Source organism: Manihot esculenta, chromosome 11 (assembly GCF_001659605.2).
Source record: "Manihot esculenta cultivar AM560-2 chromosome 11, M.esculenta_v8, whole genome shotgun sequence".
Taxonomy (NCBI): domain Eukaryota; kingdom Viridiplantae; phylum Streptophyta; class Magnoliopsida; order Malpighiales; family Euphorbiaceae; genus Manihot; species Manihot esculenta.
The window spans coordinates 4,201,291-4,211,618 of record NC_035171.2 but is presented as its reverse complement, the minus strand read 5'-3'; positions in this window follow the sequence as shown (position 1 = coordinate 4,211,618).

Below are 10,328 nucleotides of genomic sequence, written 5' to 3'. Positions count from 1 at the left end.
GAAGGAACTTTCGGCTGCCGAACATGCTTGTGGAAGCAGCCTTCGGCTATCGAAGCCTGCCCTCAAAAGGAGACTTTCGTCTCTGTCTGGGAGTTTCGGCCGCTGAAAGTGCCGCCGAACATGCATGAGTTTCGCCTCTGTCTAGGAGTTTCGGCCGCCGAAGGTGCCGCCGAACCTGCCTGACTTTCGGCTCTGGAGGGACTTTCTGCCGCCGAACCTGCCGCCGAAAGTGCCTGTCCAGCCTTCCTTTGCATGTTTTTGCATGGATGTTTTGAGGTATTTTAGAGGGTTTTTGGGGGATGTTCTGAGAGTCATGTTATAGTATGTTGGTCCCTCATTTGAGTCCACCTGTGTAGGTTCGGACCCGAGGAACCGAGGACCTCAGCAGTGAGTCAGCTGCTTCAGTCAGTGTCAGAGCTAGCCAGAGGTGAGTAGAATAAACTCTTATGTTTTAAATAAATGAAAGTCTTAACATGAATCATCCATCATAAATGCCATGTGATATTTTAGGTTGTTTGCATTAGAATTCACGAATATGTTGCATTGCATATCTTGATGTTGTTGTGGATGGATGTTGGATGACCCATTGGTCCTCAGTGTGATGAGATATGATATGATATGTAAGACCAGGTGTGGCCTGCACTACGCCCCCGGCACAGTTGGACATGTATGTTATGTTTTATGTAAGAGAAAGACCAGGTGTGGCCTGCACTACGCCCCTGGCACAGTTGGACTATGTAGAGGATCCTTGGTGATAAGTCCATCTTTGATGTGATATGGTTGTGATGTGATGCATTACATGATAGCATGTGTTTTAAATTGTTATTATTATTCTGCTCACTGGGCTCTTGTAGCTCACCCCTTTTCCCCTTAACCCCCAGGTTTGCAGGTACAGGGTAGACCAGGAGGTCAGCAGGAGTAAAGTCTGTGTATGTAATAGTTAGAAGTTGTGGACATGATGAAATTGTAATGTAATGTCTTATGTAGTCATGTCATGTAATAATGATATTGTGGATTAGAGATTGTGCTTGACTCTATGTGTAAGGTATCCCTTTTAATACATGATCTTAGATGTTTATGTCAACCAACGCAGCATATATTGTATTGCCCATTGGGGCATTGATGAGATCCCACTGAGGGGTCATGATTATGTTTAGTGCATGCACAGGTTGAGTTTGGTGTATGAATGTGTAACGACCCGGAAACCGGACCGCTACCGGCGCTAGGATTCGGGTCGGCTTAAGGCCGCCAGAACCCGTAGCAAGCCAAACATACATCCTGTGAACCTGCTTAATCCCATACATGGTCAACAACATACATAAAAATTTAAAACTTTTCTTTCATTCAAACATTTCTTTGCCAAGCCTAGCCTGTGCATGCACAAACATAACATAAACCCCTCATTGGATGTCCTCATCAAATACTCCAATGGGGTAACATAACATAACATAGGCTTGGATTACATAGGCATCATAAAAACATTATATCTCATACAAGACCATGTGTACAGGGAATACAACAGACTCTAGTCAAGCACATTATCAAACTTACATTACATTACATCTCATACTATTACATTACCAACAAATCATGTCCACAGCTAAGCTATTACATAAACTTCTCTTACTCTGCTGACTTCTCTGTCTACTCTGCACCTGCAAGACTGGGATTAGGGGAGAGGGGGTGAGCTATAAAGCCCAATGAGCAGAAACTAAAAACCTTTGTTTTAATTCCTCCATTTTTAGGTATATTATTATTCATTTTAGAAACTAAAAACATTTGTTTTAATTCCTCCATTTTTAGGTATATTATTATTCATTTTATTATTATTATCATTATTATTTAACTTTTTCCTTTCTTTTTCTTATTCATGCTTTCATGAAATGCAACACATCACAGCTAATCACATAAAGGATGGTATTGTCACCATTAGTCCTCAACATCTCCAAATGCCAGGGGCGTAGAATGGGCCTCACTGGTCTTTCTCTTACATATCATAACATTCCTAAAATGCCAGGGGCGTAGAATGGGCCTCGTTGGTCTTTCTCTTTCATAGTGCCAGGGGCGTAGAATGGGCCTCACTGGTCTTCCATAACATATCATCATAACATAACATCAGAGGACTATGGATCACCCAACAACCATCCACATCAACATCAATTTATGCAATGCAGCATATTCGTGAATTCTAATGCAAACATCCTGAAATATTGCATGGCATAATGATGCATGGGCAATGCTTTATGATTCATTCATTTATTCATTTACATTACTTTAAAACTTAAGGGATTGTTCCACTCACCTGGTGACTGAAGCTTAACAACGAACTCTGAACGACTATCTCACAACCGGGGGTCTCGGTTCCTCGGGTCCGAACCTACACAGGTGGACTCAAATGAGGCATCAAACAACAAGAACATAACTCTAAACATACCCCCAAAAACCTCCTAAAAACACCTCAAAACACTCCTAGGAAACATGCAAGAAAAGGCTGGACAGGGCACTTTCGGCGGCAGGTTCGGCGGCCGAAAGTCCCTCCAGAGCCGAAAGTCAGGCAGGTTCGGCGGCACCTTCGGCGGCCGAAACTCCCAGACAGAGGCGAAACTCATGCATGTTCGGCGGCACCTTCGGCGGTCGAAAGTCTCGGACAGAGCCGAAACTCCAACTTTCGGGGGCAAGCTTCGGCAGCCTAAAGCTGCCTCTCAAGCCATGTTCGGCGGCCGAAACTCCCTTCGGCTGCTGAACCTGGTTTCTGCCAAAGGGCAGAAACTTTGGCTCCTCTATGCACATTTGCCTCCCAACTCTTAAATCATGCATAAACTTGTTCTAAAACATGCATACATCACATACAATACACCTAGGGGTCTCAAGCTATCATATACCCCAACTACAACACTTCAACACACAAACAACATGCATTGTTCATCAAAACCCATAAACTCATCAACAAGCCTAAACATGCATCTCTACCCATAAAACAACTTAAAACTCACTTAAAACACATAACAAGGGTGGATCCGAGCTTACCTCTTGAAGAAACGAGAGGAAGAGCGATCCTAGCTTGGAGATGGAGAGATTGAGCTCTTTGAACCTCCAAGTACCCAAAACTTGCTTTTTATTCACAAATCTTCAAAACCAAAGTTAAAACCCGTGAAAATCATGGAAGATCTAAGGCAAACACTCAAGATCGAGGGAGGACGGCGGAATGCTCACCTTGGCCAAAATGGGGAGAAAAAGCTCGCCCATTTTCGGCTAAGGGACCCTTTTATAGTGGCTGGCCAGGCCACGTTCGGGGGCCGAATGTGCCTCCGCATCCATGCAAATGTTCGGCGGCCGAACATGAGGTTCGGCGGCCGAACCTGCACTTCCCTCACTCATGCTTTCGGGGGCCTAACGTGCCTCCAAAACGCATGCATGTTCAGCGGCCGAACTTGACTTTCGGCGGCCGAACCTGGGTTTTCCTTCAAGGACTTTTCATGCAAAAACTCATTTAAAATCATATTTAAAATCATTAAAACATGAAAACATTTTTATAAAACATGGTTCTACCCTTCTAGAGGTCTCCGACATCCGAGATTCCACCGGACGGTAGGAATTCCGATACCGGAGTCTAGCCGGGTATTACATTCTCCCCCCCTTAAGAACATTCGTCCCCGAATGTTCACCAAACAACACATAACATGGCAAACATAAACACATAGGGATCTAACCTTAAAAGAGGTGAGGGTACTGCTGGAGCATAGACTCTCGTGTCTCCCAAGTGCATTCTTCCAAGTTGTGGTGGTTCCACAGGACTTTCACCATCGGGATTTCCTTGTTTCTTAACTTTCTGATCTGGGTGTCTATGATCCGCACTGGCTGTTCAACATAGGTGAGGTCCTCTTGGACCTCCACATCAGGCTCACTAAGAACCTTGCTCGGATCTGACACAAACTTCCTCAACATGGAAACATGGAAAACCGGATGGATTCTCTCCATCGATGCAGGTAAATCCAGCTTGTACGACACATTCCCAATCTTTTGCAAGATTTCAAAGGGTCCGATGTATCGTGGGGCTAGCTTACCTTTCTTCCCGAAGCGAACCACTCCCTTCATTGGAGACACCTTAAGCAATACCAGATCCCCCTCCTGAAACTCTACTAGTCTTCTGCGGACGTCTGCATAGCTCTTCTGTCTGCTTGCAGCAGTCTTGATTCTCTCTCTGATTATGGGTACCACCCTGCTGGTAATCTCTACTAGCTCAGGCCCTGCCAAGGCCTTCTCTCCAACTTCCTCCCAGCAAACAGGTGATCTGCACTTCCTTCCGTACAAAGCTTCATATGGAGCCATCCCGATGCTAGCATGATGGCTGTTGTTGTAGGCAAACTCCACCAAAGGTAGATGCTGCCTCCAAGAACCGCCAAAGTCTAGCACACACATCCTAAGCATATCCTCTATAGTCTGGATGGTCCTTTCTGACTGTCCATCAGTCTGGGGATGGAAGGCAGTACTGAAATCCAACCTAGTACCCATGGCATTCTGCAGACTCCGCCAAAACCTGGAAGTGAACTGAGGCCCTCTATCTGATACTATCGAAACAGGAACCCCATGCAGCCTGACAATCTCATCCACATACACCTGCGCCAACTTGTCCACAGAGTAGCCACTCCTGACAGGGATGAAGTGAGCAGATTTGGTGAGTCTGTCCACAATCACCCATATGGAGTCCACTCTTTTGGACGTCGCCGGTAACCCTACTACGAAGTCCATAGCTATGTTTTCCCATTTCCATTCTGGGATCGGTAGCGGGTTAAGCATTCCAGCTGGCTTCTGATGTTCCAGCTTCACCCTCTGACACACTTCGCAGGCTGACACGAACTGTGCCACTTCTTTCTTCATCGCTGGCCACCAATAAACTTTCTTCAAATCTTGATACATCTTGGTGGCTCCGGGGTGAATGCTGTATCTTGCATTATGAGCCTCTCTCATAATGTCTCCTTTTAGCCCTATGTCATCTGGTACACATAATCGACTCCCATAGCGGAGGATCCCCTTGTTGTCAAATCTGAACTCATCATTCTTGCCTGACTGAACAGTCCTGGCAATCTTCACTAACTCGGGGTCCTCATGCTGTTTCTGAGCGACTTGCTCAAGGAACACGGGTGTCACTTTCATCTGAGCCAACAAGGCACCTGTACCCGATAACTCTAACTGTAGCCCTTCTTCGATGAGCTTGTAGAACTCCTTTACTACTGGTCTTCGTTCTGCTGTGATGTGGGATAGACTGCCGAGTGATTTCCGGCTTAAGGCATCAGCTACAACATTAGCCTTACCCGGATGATACTGGATTTTGCAATCGTAGTCACTGAGCAGTTCTACCCATCTTCTCTGTCTCAAATTCAAATCTCTTTGACTCAGGATGTACTGCAGGCTCTTATGATCTGTAAAGATCTCACATTTTACCCCATAGAGGTAGTGCCTCCACATCTTGAGTGCAAAGATTACTGCTGCCATCTCCAGGTCGTGTGTGGGGTAATTCAACTCATGCTTCTTCAGCTGTCTAGAAGCATAAGCAATCACCCTCTCATTCTGCATCAGTACACAACCCAGTCCCACACGGGACGCATCACAAAAGACTGTAAAGTCCTCATCACTAGATGGCAGAGCTAAAACTGGTGCTGAAGTCAACCTCTTCTTAAGCTCTTCAAAGCTCTCTTCGCATTGGTCGGTCCACAGGAACTTCTGATTCTTCCTGGTTAACCTGGTCAGAGGAGCTGCTATCTTTGAGAAGTCCTGAACGAACCTCCTGTAGTAACCCGCCAAACCCAAGAAACTTCTAATCTCTGTCACTGAAGTGGGTCTAGGCCAGTTAGCCATAGTTTCTGTCTTCTTGGGGTCCACCTCAATACCATTCTCTGACACTACATGCCCCAAGAACGAAATGCTCCTCAGCCAGAATTCACATTTAGAGAACTTGGCATACAAGCCATGTTCCCTCAAAGTCTGCAAGACCAACCGCAGATGATGGGCATGCTCTTCTGCATTCCTGGAATACACTAAGATATCATCTATGAAGACAATAACGAAGTGATCCAGGTACTGGCTAAATACTCTGTTCATGAGATCCATGAATGCTGCAGGGGCGTTTGTTAACCCGAACGGCATCACTAGGAACTCAAAATGCCCATATCTGGTCCTGAATGCTGTCTTTGGCACATCTTCATCTCTGATCCTCAGCTGATGATACCCAGATCTCAGATCTATTTTGGAGAAACAACCTGCTCCTGCTAGCTGGTCGAATAGATCATCGATCCTAGGCAACGGGTACTTGTTCTTGGTAGTAACCTTGTTCAACTGTCTATAGTCGATACAAAGTCTAAGGGATCCATCTTTCATTTTCACGAACAACACTGGAGCACCCCAAGGTGAGGCACTCGGTCGGATGAAACCCTTGTCTACCAGCTCTTGCAACTGTTCTTTAAGCTCTTTAAGCTCTGCTGGCGCCATCCTGTAGGGAGGGATAGAGATCGGTCTGGTTCCTGGCATCAATTCTATTTCGAACTCTATCTCCCTAGGAGGCGGTAAACCTGGCAGCTCGTCTGGGAAAACATCTAAGAACTCTCTAACCACAGGCACCGAGGCGGGCTCTCTGACATCTCTGTCTAGCTCTCTCACATGAGCTAGATAACCCTGACAACCCCTCCTGAGCAGCCTACGAGCCTGTAGGGCTGATATCAAACCTCTAGGTGTACTCCCCCTGTCTCCTCTAAAGACAACCTCTGACCCATCCTGACATCTGAACTTAACTACCTTGTCTCTGCAATCCAAGGTAGCACCATGGGTAGATAGCCAATCCATCCCTAGAATGACGTCAAAATCTGTCAAGTCTAGAACCACTAGGTCGGTGGATAGGCATCTTCCCTCTATGAAAACTGGACTGTACTGGCAGACTGACTCTGCCACTGACGGGTCACATTTGGGTCCGCTGACCCATAGGGGACACTCTAACCCAGAGACCATCAAACCCAACCTCTCGACCGCTCTCGGAGAAATAAAAGAATGGGATGCACCCGGGTCCATTAAGGCATAAACATCTGAACAACCAATGATGATATTACCTGACACCACGGTGTTGGATGCGTTTGCCTCCTGCTGTGTCATTGTGAAGATCCGTGCTGGAGCTGACGGACCTTCCCCTCTGTAAACTGATGAAGAAGAGGCTGACCCTCTCCCTCGGCCTCTGCCACTAGCCTGTGTTGCGGCTGAAGCTGCTGGCTGTGCTACGCTACCCGAAGTTGTCTGCTGGGGCTGTGCCGTAGGAACTGCTCTCGAACATTCCCAAGACATGTGTCCCTCTTGCCCACACCTGTAGCAGGCTGTCGTCCCAAACCGGCATACCCCCCTGTGTAGCTTACCACACCTTGCACACACTGCATTATCAGCACCAGAGCTTGAGCCTCCTCCTAATCCCAGACCTGATTTGATCTTGCTCCAGAACTTATTCTTCTTTGGTTTCTTAGTGGTACTGCTCCACTTCTTACTAGCTGAACTCAAGGATGAAGGGTCTATCCTTCCCCCACCTGGGGTCTTAGAACCAGAAGGTTGTGCCACTGACTGCTTGACTTTTCCCTCTATTACGGCACTAGCCTCCATTCTCCTGGCCATGTCTATAATGGCATGGAAACTTTCTCTATCAGCTGACTGAATCAAAGAGGAATACCTGGAATTGAGCCTCATGATATACCTCCTCGACTTCTTCGGATCTGTGTCCAGATGCTGCCCAGCAAATGGCAACAACTCTAAGAATCTATCGGTGTACTCATCGACACCCATCTCATCTGTCTGCTTCAGCTGTTCAAACTCAATCACCTTCAGCTCCCTGGAACTGTCAGGGAAAGCCCATCCTGCGAACTCATTCGCAAACTCCTCCCATGACAAACTGTCCACCCTTGGTTTCACATAGTTCTTGAACCACTCTCGTGCCTTCTTGCATTTCAGAGTGAAACCAGCCATCTGAATGGCTCTACTGTCATCAGCCCCTATCTCATCTGTAATTGTTTTGACCTTCTCCAGGTACACAAACGGATCATCACCGGTATCAAACTGGGGAGCACCCAACTTCATATAGTCGGTCATCTTGGCCTTGCTCCCTCCAGATGAGGTAGGTTGAGGTCTTTGGGTTTCTGTAACTGCGGTTTCTGCTGGTGGTGGAGGTACGGCATCCCCTGGGATAGGGTTTGCTGTGCCTGGATGGAAGGATGGAGGTGGGTACATAGGGTACTGTGGATACTGTGGGTAGAAAGGTGGATATGGCATGTGAGAAGGGTAAGGATTAACAGTGGGGTAATCCGATGTACTTCCCATCGAATACCCGGGGTATGGTGAAAAAGGTGGGTACTGGGGTGGTGGAACAAACCCCGAGGCCTGAGTGCCTCCCTGAGACTCACCCATGCCCTCTTCTGGCATGCTCACACCAAGACTACCATCCCTCCTCTGGTCCACATCCATCTCTTCTCCCACATCCACTGACCTGCCTCCTTGAACCGTTCCTCTTACTGATCTGTTTCTACCCAGATCCAGAGATCTTCTAGGGTCTCCCACTGCTCTGTCCCTGTTGGACCTACTCGACATTGCCCTTGGCAATGCTGGAGGACGGGCGCTCGTGCCCTCATCCTCCGGTGGTACTCGAGTCAATCTAGCTGATCGACGAGTTCCTCGCATTCTGTTTACTGAAAAACAGCACAGATAACAAAACATTAGCATCCAATGGTTCATGTGGAAACACATGAACCCACATCATATACATAGCATATCTCATGGCATATCATACTTTCATTCTAGACAGGACTCTACATCCTATCCTAGTGGACATGATTTCCTATTGTGCTTGACTTTCTATCACATCTATGAGCCCGACACTCTAGGTCCGACCATATGAACCTAGGGCTCTGATACCACTCTGTAACGACCCGAAAACCGGACCGCTACCGGCGCTAGGATTCGGGTCGGCTTAAGGCCGCCAGAACCCGTAGCAAGCCAAACATACATCCTGTGAACCTGCTTAATCCCATACATGGTCAACAACATACATAAAAATTTAAAACTTTTCTTTCATTCAAACATTTCTTTGCCAAGCCTAGCCTGTGCATGCACAAACATAACATAAACCCCTCATTAGATGTCCTCATCAAATACTCCAATGGGGTAACATAACATAACATAGGCTTGGATTACATAGGCATCATAAAAACATTATATCTCATACAAGACCATGTGTACAGGGAATACAACAGACTCTAGTCAAGCACATTATCAAACTTACATTACATTACATCTCATACTATTACATTACCAACAAATCATGTCCACAGCTAAGCTATTACATAAACTTCTCTTACTCTGCTGACTTCTCTGTCTACTCTGCACCTGCAAGACTGGGATTAGGGGAGAGGGGGTGAGCTATAAAGCCCAATGAGCAGAAACTAAAAACCTTTGTTTTAATTCCTCCATTTTTAGGTATATTATTATTCATTTTAGAAACTAAAAACATTTGTTTTAATTCCTCCATTTTTAGGTATATTATTATTCATTTTATTATTATTATCATTATTATTTAACTTTTTCCTTTCTTTTTCTTATTCATGCTTTCATGAAATGCAACACATCACAGCTAATCACATAAAGGATGGTATTGTCACCATTAGTCCTCAACATCTCCAAATGCCAGGGGCGTAGAATGGGCCTCACTGGTCTTTCTCTTACATATCATAACATTCCTAGAGCTAGCCAGAGGTGAGTAGAATAAACTCTTATGTTTTAAATAAATGAAAGTCTTAACATGAATCATCCATCATAAATGCCATGTGATATTTTAGGTTGTTTGCATTAGAATTCACGAATATGTTGCATTGCATATCTTGATGTTGTTGTGGATGGATGTTGGATGACCCATTGGTCCTCAGTGTGATGAGATATGATATGATATGTAAGACCAGGTGTGGCCTGCACTACGCCCCCGGCACAGTTGGACATGTATGTTATGTTTTATGTAAGAGAAAGACCAGGTGTGGCCTGCACTACGCCCCTGGCACAGTTGGACTATGTAGAGGACCCTTGGTGATAAGTCCATCTTTGATGTGATATGGTTGTGATGTGATGCATTACATGATAGCATGTGTTTTAAATTGTTATTATTATTCTGCTCACTGGGCTCTTGTAGCTCACCCCTTTTCCCCTTAACCCCCAGGTTTGCAGGTACAGGGTAGACCAGGAGGTCAGCAGGAGTAAAGTCTGTGTATGTAATAGTTAGAAGTTGTGGACATGATGAAATTGTAATGTAATGTCTTATG